The 10,752-nt window shown below is 39.6% G+C and overlaps 1 long non-coding RNA gene across 1 annotated transcript in view; it reads left to right on the plus strand.

Annotated features, from left to right (window-relative positions):
* Positions 1-5,578, plus strand: part of LOC106897094 — a 30,651-nt gene extending 25,073 nt beyond the window's left edge. Inside the window, exon 3 of the long non-coding RNA XR_001413717.1 lies at positions 4,528-5,578. This is a non-coding gene — a long non-coding RNA (uncharacterized LOC106897094). The remainder of the gene's footprint in view (positions 1-4,527) is intronic.
* The last annotated feature ends 5,174 nt before the right edge of the window (positions 5,579-10,752 follow it).

Below are 10,752 nucleotides of genomic sequence, written 5' to 3' on the forward strand. Positions count from 1 at the left end.
CCTGTGCTGGCACTAGTTTCTAATTTCTAGGGTGGAAATTATTCTTATTTAAGCGAAGTGTTTGGTTGTCATACACATTTTTTTCTGTTTGCAGTCAGATTGATAATCTGAACCTCAGACAAAACGTAGTAGTAAGAAAGAACTAAATCTGGCAGTTCCTATGCAGACATCACTGGTATTTGGGAAGCACGCAGGAGGAGAAGCAGTTTCCATTTTGAGAAGTGGCTTTTCAGCTGAGATGCTGCAAACGGCTGCAGCTTGGATGCTGCCTGGTGTTCTGTAATGCTTCACTTAACAGGGGATACCCCAAACCCATTGGAAATCTGATCACCTGGCAGTTTGAAAATTGCAGATTTTGTTTTTGAGTATGTTAGCTATTTAAAATCTTGGTCCACCACTTAATTCCAATGTCAAAGTTTTTCTGGATAGTTTTCCTACTGCTACTGAAGCTGGCCCTATGAACTCCCTGAGGGACATGACCGGGGGCTTGCTCCTGGGGGTTTCTGGTGCCCAAGTGAAAGACTGGTCTAGGAGGTCCAGCCCCGACAGACTTCTGGTTAAGTATGTACTTCCATAAACTTGCTGGGCTAATGTTGTTTGCAATAAACAGCAAATATGCCTGTAAATATCCTTTGAGCCAATGTGCAGCGTTCATCTGAACTCACATATGACTGCCTCTGCAGCAGCAACATTTGTCCATCCCTCATCATCCCAGTGGGATTCAGCCTGAAAAAAGGCAACCAGCAGTATTTGTCCTTGCTTGAGCCAGTGTCCTCTTTGCACCTTACATTTGAAAATGGCCCCCCCTTCCCAAACCATTTGTCTTATTTGTTGCTCTCGTGACACTGAAAGAGCTCCCTGCTCGTCGTGGCTGCAATTATCGTTATGGCTGAAGCACCGGTACTGGAAGTAAGAGTCCGGCCCTTGAGAATAGAAGGCTATAGCCTCTAGCATGTTGTTCCAGTCCACTGGCGTCTTAACTAGACAGCGTTAGTTTTAGCATAAAATCCATATTCCTAACCTTATGGAGGAGCCAGGCAGGTTCTGTTTTCTTTTTCCTTTTACTGAAAACATCAAGCAGCCCGACACAAAGTTCACGGGATTAAAGAATGTTTTTCTGTCAGCTTTTTGCCTCTGCATCTGTGTCGTTTACCTGTACCCTGCGAAGGGTGCGGTGCACTCTCTAACAGCAAGGGGTAGTGAGAGAATAACCCTATCCTGAAAATAAACTGAATAATTTATTATTTAAATGAGATTTTGTGAGGTAAAACGATGAATCCAGTACAGCCCCCTTCTGAGTTTTAAACATTGTTTCTTCGAAGGCATAAATTTGCTTTGCAAAGGTTTCTTGATCTACTGTAGACGGTATTCCTACTTATGCTACATGGTGACAAAACCTAAAGAGGGAGTCAGATGTGTGCTCTACAGTACTTGAGAATTTAAGTTAAATCTGTAATTTTTCCCCCTGCATTTCCTCAGAGAAATTAGCTATTCTATTCACTGCATAAATTTTCAGGTTTTGCTAGCACGACACTCAGGGTGTTGAATTTTTTATGACAAAAATGCTGTAATAATTGTTGAACAGATGTAAGTGTTGGAGAGTGGGCTCTGGCAGACCTCATGAAACCGCTATTAGCAATTTAACCCTGTCGTTACTTGAATGAAATGGAAGTGGAAAAGGACAGAGTTTTGAACTGTTTGATTCAGACATGCACAAGGGGTTCCCAGGTGAGGGGTAAATGACCTTTAATTAGACATATTCCTTATGAAAGCAGAGATAAAAAAAAATCCTAATTAGCACTAGCTCCATACTACAGCGCTGTTAGGACTTTGGACTGTGATGTGTGGAGCTAAGAATAATTCTGGATGGAGATATCCCACCCAGTCCAGTGATCTGTGCTGTCTGAAATGTTCACAGGACTGAATCCTGCAATTTTAGGTCAGTCTCTGTAATACGCCTCCCCTTCACTGCAGCTCAATTTGCAAACGATGACAAGACAAAAACTTTATGTCCAAGAAACTAGAGGAGCATTAGATTTTCCACACCTGCCATATTAAATAAACGGCTTTTGAAGCTTACAGGGCAACATATAACAGTTACACCTCAAAAAAAAAAAAAAAAAAAAAAAAAAGGAAAAAAAAAAGAAATAAAACGAAAAAAGAAAGAAAAAAGAAAGAAGAAGGGAAAAAAGAAGGATTTGCAGAAACCCGTGATTCGCCACCTAAAAAGAGAGATGTTATTAGGGATTGCCCAGGGAGTTTGTTGCAGATTCTTCTGAATCAAAGAAGGGGATTGAAAGAAAATGGCAGCCCATCAGCAGCATAGTCACAGGACAGGGCTTGTGGTTTCTCTGAGTAACTGAGGGAACTTACCCTGCCGATAGATGATGTTAAAAGAAGGCTTTTTTCTGTAGCTTTGTACCTGAAACAGAGATTTGGTGAATTTGTGTGTAGAAATACAGACACACACAGACACCCACTCATACAGGCATCCACATAAATATACCCATTCCTAAAAATATGCAAGCATTTCAAGCTAGTCTTGGTAAAGAATTCTTATCTTAAAATAGTAACTTATATTTGATAGAAGACAGTAACTAGTAAGCTATTACTTATGGAGTCCTGCACTAGACATGGGCAATGTAAAAGTGTAGGACTGTTTTGAGATATTTTGTCATATGCATGTATTCTGAATTTTTCAAGTTAGTGGATAGGCTTGGTTTGGTGTATCCCACTTTGCTATTGCAATTCCAGTTAGGAGAGGAGCTTATAAAAGGAAATAATATGTTAGTATCTATCTATGTTACCTCTAGAACAGAGGTAAAGATGCAGAAGCCTATCCTGAGTGATGTTATCTATCTCAGGAATTAAGTTACTTTTCTTGGTTTCGGCTTGAGTGTACAGAAGGCTAAAACTTTTTTGGGGTTTTTTTGTGTGTGTTAACATATATAAAATCTATGTGTGTGTCTGCTCCATCTGCTTTTGTTTTACATGCCCCTGTGGTGCTTAGTGAGGCATGGGGAACTTTAGTGCAGTGGCTCAGAAGTTTTGTGGATAAAAACAGGCAAATTATATTCTGGCTCTAATTTATGGCATACACGATAGCATGCATCTATAGGGCAAGTTACTAAAAAAATAAAAGATACGTAAGTTAGTCCAAATCTGTGTAGGTATTAGACGAGCTAACTGTGCTTCTCTGGAACGGCAATGTTTTCAAAGGCTGGGAAGATGTTTGAACACCTGGCTATTTCTTTATACACATTTACCCAACCGGTTATGTTAGTGAGTATAAACAGAGGTATTTCTGGTGCATCTACATCTTCAAGAGCATATTCAAACGCTTGTAAGTGGACTGCTTCAGAGACATACTTTCACAGCCCTTCCCTGTGTGCAGCTTATTTGCAACCTGGAATTTTTTCTGCTTCTTTTTGTTGTTCTTTCTTGTGCTGTGTTCTCAGAGCCTTATAAGTAAAGCAATCTTAAGTAGGAAGCAATGTCTAATAGAAGTGCAGCAGAAAGTAAGATAATAGTCTGGAGAAAATGTCACTGGTAGATTTGATTATATTTTCAATGTACCTGCTGCCTATTAACTATATAGATACAGCAATTCAAAGAATTTGTTTTGGGTGATTTATTGGAGAGATACTGTTCTCATCCCCAGAATACAGCATTTCTAGTTATATGTTCATTTCAGATTTAATGAAAGAATTGCTGTATTTCTTAGGGTGCTCAGATTCAAAACAGGGACCGTCTGTAGGGCGTCGCTCTGTAAAGCTGAGGTGATGTTGTCATGATTTAGGAAAGAACACATGCAAAACTTGCTCCACAATTGAACTCCCCCTCTCTCAAAACAAAACCCCACACCCAAAGTGTGACTTGTGGCCTTTGCAAATTTGGATGGTCAGATCTTCTTAGAAAGTGCTCATTTGTTTTTTTATCAATTTGTCAGTCAGTATTGAAATCTGGTCTTATTTCCCAAGCTTTGAAGAGGCTCTTTATCTCACACAGACTTCTAGAGAGACCCTTTGCAAATATTACAGCTATTTACATCTTTTGTTTAAACAGGAAGAATATTTAGGAAAGCATGAGGTATCTGAAGCTGTCTAGCTTAAGAGAAGCTGGATACCTGAAGGATGGACTTGAAAGTTTGAATTCATTGCTACTAAGTGTGCATTTTCCTTCCCTGGTTTCCCAGCCTAGACATAGCTCAGCAACCTGGTGGAAGTTCATTGGGCATTGAGCTATAAATACACAATGTCACTTACATGTACATTCCAGCCATGCAAAAGAAAAGATGTCTTCAGTAACTATCCTGTAAAACTTGCAACAGGGAGTATTGCTCTTTACAAGCCTATATATAAGTGTTTTTATCTCTTAGTGCTACACTAGAAGAGTTAGCAGGAGTTAACTTTACAGATATATTTTAATTATTCTTGTTGTCAATAATCAAACATATGAAGAATATATATTGACAGGAAAGAGCTAAAAAAAATTAAAATTAATCTCATATTTATTATCTTTATTAAGGTCATCCTAAGATCACAATTGGAAACTGAAAGACTGGAAGGAAGCTGGTGATCAAACGTATTTTCCACTGTGGCAAGGGCTGTATGAAGACACTAGAAGACAGATGCTGCTGTATGAGCTTATGATGTAAGCAGATGAAGACTGACTTGGTTTTGCTCCAAACAACAGTGCCACACAGGTGCAAAGCCAAAACTCTACCCTGTGCTTCCTAAAGAGACTTCCAAGTTATTTCTCTTCTCTCAAGTATAGTAGTGTGCTTGGACACCTGCTTGTGCTTGGTTGGTACTCTGGAAATGAACCTTTAGTGAAGTGATGGGCAGCATACTCTCTCTAAGGAAGAGTCTGTGAATGAGCTACAAGAATAGGGAGCAATTAGTGAGCTGGAGGCTTTTCACCAGTGACACTGAAGCCTGAATGCTCGTTAAGTGAGTGAGGGAACTGAAGTTATGGGTTGACCATCAAGCACTCTCAGTAGCAAAATCCAGTGTCTTATACGCTCGTAAGCTGGAAGTCAAAGTGAAGCAGCCCTTTTCCCTTTCTGGAAAGCCTGCGTGCCCCTTGCTCAAGGACTGAAAGAAGGGAAATACAGCATAATACATTCCTGAGACCAGGTCATTACAAAGCTGTAGATTAGAAACTGTAAAAATAAGAGTCCTAAGGAACTGGCACTTAAGTTAATGAAAACTAAAAGACTCTTGTCATAAGTCAGAGAATTAATCTACAGAAAAAGTTCAAACTTCGTTTTAATCATGTCATCTGCTTATAAGGGTTGACTGAGTGGTTAATGCAGAAAAAGAATATATTCCCAGAATTTCAGCTGTAATTCAGTCCAGCCTAACTGGAAAGTGAGCTGCGCCTTGAATCAGTTTAGTTACTGATTTTCAGTGTTTATCTTTGCCCTATAGGAACCAAATCAAAGTGGGATTCTCACATGTAAAAACCAAGGGGAAAAAAAGAAAAAGTGAAAAACAAAGTCCAGGCCTCAAAGAATATTGCCACTGAAGTCATTCTGTTGATGTATACATGACTGAAGCATGGCATGGGGAAAATCTCAAGATCAAGCCCTTTTTCCTGAGACCTTTGGCTCAGTACTCAGTTATGAGACCGATTGTCAAACACAGCTTTTCCACTGTTGTCTGTAATGGTATGGTCAAAGAAAAGGGCATGTGAGTAAAATTCATTGATTTTTGATGCAGGACTCTAGGTTTTACCTATTTCTTATTGTCACCTGTGGAGAGTTTACCAGCTCTCTTATTTGCCAAGATATGATGGTTAATTATGACCTTGAACTTTGGTTTCTGTCACTGTTGCTTCTCAGCAGTCACACACTGACTTTTCCTTTGCATAAAACGCCTCAGTTCATATGGGCTCAAGGGCAAAAAAATTAGCTAATTTTTCTTCAGTGTATGTGAATCATGCCTTGCCTAATCTCAGTGTAAATCTGGGGTCAGTGGTACTATGTGTAAAGCTCTCTTTGTACTGTTGGAGCGTGTCTGCATTAGAAGTTTATATTGCTGTAGTTACAACAGCGTAACTTCACTGGTGCAGGAGTCATTGTAATTAATGCTGGGGGCACAACAGCCCTATTGGTTTTATTCATAATGAAGACTAAAGATGGAGCTTTTAAAAGTGCCGAAGTGACTTACAAGCATAACTTTTGTTGTATCGCAGGTCACAGATTCATTAATCACTCTTAAACCATGTCTACACAAGGAGATTTTATCCCCACCAGCCAGAATACTGTAATCATGTGGCTATATTCAGAGTACAGGAGCAGATCCATGATTTCAGATAAGAAACTGTGTCAGAATTTTTTTTTTATGGGACTTATCTAAATAACATATGCATCCATACTGCAGCAGTTGCACCTCTTGAACTGAAACAGCACAACCCTCCGTGTGAACAAGCACGAAAGGATTTTGATAATCCCACACCTTAATGGTGGTGGTCCTTTAGCTAAATAGCTGGGATTTTAGATCTGATCTCATTTTGTTGGTGTTTTTGTCAGAGGGATGAGAGAAGAATCTATAAACCAGTGGCGTCTGAAAGAAGATGATCTGAAATCACACAGTTTACTGGTGTCCTCTACAATCCAACATGCAGTTGGCTATCTGTGTCCTCATAAGCAAAAGTCACTTAAGTTACAGGGAATCTGTAAGGCTTCAAGGAAAGGGAGAGTTTTTTTCAGGAGGACCATTTTATTTCTACAGGTTACTGTATTTCTGCTGGAAGTGCTAGAAAAGCAAGATTATGGTGTGTGTGTTTTTAATACAAAAAGTAGATTTGCTGATATAACTGTTATTTGCACTGTTTATATTCAAATGTCCTTTAAAAAAAGCATCATCAAAATTTACAGATAGTAAGAGTGTGCATATCAGAACACTTATCTTCTTTTTATAGACTAAAATCAAATTATTCCTCTCATTTTTCTCAGTTACAGAATATTAGATTGCAGTGTCTGTAAGTTACTTGCTTTTTCAGAAAGGTATATTCCAAACCCAAAATTGAATACCACAACAAGACTTTTTAATGTTTTTAAAAATTCTCAGCAATTATTACTTGTCCTACTGTATCAACCTAGCATCGTTTGTAAACCTTTCCATGGCAGTGGAGAGTAGCTCACATCACAATCAGATTCTTAATTAATTACCGTGTAGCCTGCTACCTTAAAAATACAGGTCGAAAAATGGTATGTTAACCTTTTAATTTTTTTTTTAACCTAATAAAATAACCAACTTGTTTTGTGACCTGTAATTCTGAATCTGATTGAGTTTTCAATATACTGTAATTCACAGATTTTCTCCCCTCTAGCACTAGGTTTGTATCTGTCACATGGTTTTCAGTGTTCCTAATGAGCTGTTAACAAGCTGTCAATTACCTATGCAAATGAGGCAAGCAAAAATGGAGGGGTTGCTGTACCTAGAGTTAAAGTGTGCTACCTCGGATTGTTACGAAATAAATCATTTCGGTTTTAATAGCTGTCTGTGCCCATGTGGCTTGTGTCATGTAGGCACTTTTTCATTATATTATTTACCCAGCAATAAAATGCTGCAGGGGACTTTGGGGGTGATTAAAAAGTTGAGGGGGGAGGGGAACTCACACAAGCAACTTCATTTTTTCCTGCTTTGCACCTTCTGCTCTTCTTGGGTCGGGGCTACAAGGCTACAAGCTGTCAGGTGCCCCCAGCCCTGTTGAAATCAATGACAATTCAGGAGTTTTGGCCTGATCCTGACAGAATATTTAACAAATGTCCTTGCCGAGATATGTAATGGAGCCTTACAAGCATATATAGTTAAACAGAGAAACCAGGAACTGAAATCTTGAATTTTGGCGAGAAGTGTACATTTTAGGTATGTATTCTCAGCCTCCTAAGAGCTTTCTACTGAAAAACCTGGCAGGAGAAAGCTTGCAATTTTATTTGCGTTATCCTGTAAGGAATTCTTTCCCCCTTGCTAAAGTCAATGAAATTTCGCCTTTAAATTCTCTTTCCCTTTGCTTTAGCTTGCAATTGATGCTTACTGTAAAACATTTTGTGATACTTTGTATGAAGAATGTTATATAAAATGAAATTGCATTGTATTTATGACCAGTACTATAATAACGGTCTATCAGTGTTTCCATTATAAGCCCCTATTGTTGAAGGCTTTAAAACTCACCCATAAAAATTCACTCAGGACTGCAGCATGGTCTACAAAGGATAAACAAATCCCTTTGGATATTTTTGAGTTATAATATGTGAAATCAAGAATGGAAATTTTTAGAGGTTCCCTCTCATTTTGGTGTGTGTGTGTGTATATATATGTATTCATTCTTTTTAAAAGGTGGGTCAGAAGCATTGTTTCCATCATTTAAGAATGTGTTATCAAAAAGCACCTAAAAAAGTTAATGGATTGCATTGTTTTGCTCCAGCCCATGCCCAACCAAAGGTGCTTGGTAAATTTTCTGGCAGGATCAGGCTTAAACTCCTAAATTGTCATTGATTTGAACAGCATTAGGGACGCCTGACAGCTTGTAGCCCCGACCCAAGAAGAGCAGAAGGTGCAAAGCAGGAAAGAATGAAGTTGCCTGTGTGAGTTCCCCTCCCCCCTCAACTTTTTAATCACCCCTAAAATCCCCTGCAGCATTTTATTGCTGGGTAAATTTGCACACTCAGCTAACTCAGCTGAAAGGTCATTGGCATACGTACTTTTCTTCTGTCCTTATGTCCATTATATTTAAGGTTCAGGGACCTGAAATTGTGCACACTGAAGCCAGGAAGCCTGGGGTGAAACAGAGAGAAGTGTTCTGGTAGGAAGCCAGGAGGACAGGAATTTGAGAGATATAACGAAATGAAAACCAGTAAAGAGAAATGAATTAAATAAAAATCACGAATACCTTTTCAGATGGGAGAAACCCCAAAGAAGCAGTCTGCGGGGGAATTAGTACGCTAAATCTTTCACCGATCAATCCTGGTGGAAGCTTTCTGGTCAAAATGTCAGTGGTAACTTTATTTTCTGCTGGTATGTACAATAATCCTTTTGTTCCATCTGCAAACACTAGGGGGTAAATTTTTAGCGTGATGCTTAGGGATTTAGCTGTAGGACTCCCATTAACGATAATGGGAATCATGTAGCTTGAGCACTCTGCATCGTGCTGAATATTTACCCCTCAGTTCAGAGCACTCTCTCGTTGAATTTTTAATTATATTTACAGATAAATTCCATAACCAAATATCATCAGCTCTCAAGCAGATTGTTTTATTAAAAGGTGCAGATTTCCAACTTCATTTTGAGCTGCAACCTACAGTGATTGGTTTAGCAGCTGAGTAATTTTTTTAAAGTGTCTATTTAATAATGCTTGATTTGTCAGCTTCAGAACGTTTGGGAGACAATAAATATTAGAAAGTATCCCACCCTGCATGCAGAGAAATGCAAAATGTGAATATTCTACCTCGTACTGAGCTTCCAAAAGGTGTGCCATGATACAGCTTCTCTACAAGCTTTTTCTGTGAAGTCCTACTTCTGCATAAATCTGTGGTTGAAATCAGTGGTAGTATACAAACATTCAGCACTAATATGACACAGGTGATACAGTTTTATTTGCATTGTTGAAGATAAATTATAGGAGTCAAAAATAAGGAGATTTGCCCAAGGCCAAAGGGGTTAATGTAAGAGAGGATACTAGAATTCAAGAGTCCCTCGCTTCTGTCCTCTATAGCCTATACTTACACCAAAATATAACACAAATAGAAGAAAATATAAAAGAGATGGTACACATAGAGATCTACCTATCTCCTCCCTGAGGCACGCTTCCAGCTGCTTTTGTAGCTCTTATTTCTTGAAGTAGCTACAACCAGCTCTGCTCTGACACTGTTGAAGTGACCTGACAAGTGAGAATGACTCTGCTGGCTTAGTTCATGTTTGTCTGGCTGGGACAGGAGAGGTGCTTTTTGTTTTAAACTCTGGGTGAGATTAATCTCTTTTTCCAAGTGTTTTGTCAAGGAGACTTAAAGGGTGCTCAGCTAGTCGTGGAGGGCTGTGGTGTGGCTACTTTTTGGTGCAGCTGTTCTAGGGGCCCCCATGCCTATACTCAGCTGCTGTCAGCAGAGGTGCTATGAATAAGAATACAAATTGGTACAGCTTTTTAGTGCCACTCATGGCTGATACATTTCACATGTCACTTTGGCTTGCACCAGAGGACTGGACTGACACAGAGCAATCCTGAGATCAAAAAAGCACAAAGGCATTTTGACTGAGCCTTGTTGTCCCCTCCAGTTTCTTCCCAGACGATGATTAGCTGTCCTCAGTTGAAACGGCCGTTTCAAAGTGTGTGCCCATAAAAGCTTGCCTGCATAGGAGGTTGTCTTTGAAGATTTTTAGGTGCTCTGTAAACGGACCCAAGGAATCCATAAACTGAAAGTTTCTTCATCAATCAATGCACAAGAACTGCCCTCATGTGAAAGTGCAAGCCTTGGCTCCATTAGGAAGTGTGATGTTTCCTGTGAAGGGGATAACTGTGTTCAAACAACTGACTCGAGAGCAGAGACCCTCCCAGGGTATGTTTATACTTAATCCGTTCAATTTGTAGTACAACCACCAAAACTCAGATAAAACACGTACCGCTTTCTCGCCCTTCCCAGTCACCTGCCCGTGTGTGAAGCAGCGAAGCCGTGCCTCCACGTGCCCCTGGTGTTCAGGTTTGCAATCCAACAGTTCCCTCCTCGCCGGAGCAGGACTGGTGGAGCTT

The sequence above is a fragment of the Calidris pugnax genome, unplaced genomic scaffold (assembly GCF_001431845.1).
Source record: "Calidris pugnax isolate Ruff unplaced genomic scaffold, ASM143184v1 scaffold211, whole genome shotgun sequence".
Taxonomy (NCBI): domain Eukaryota; kingdom Metazoa; phylum Chordata; class Aves; order Charadriiformes; family Scolopacidae; genus Calidris; species Calidris pugnax.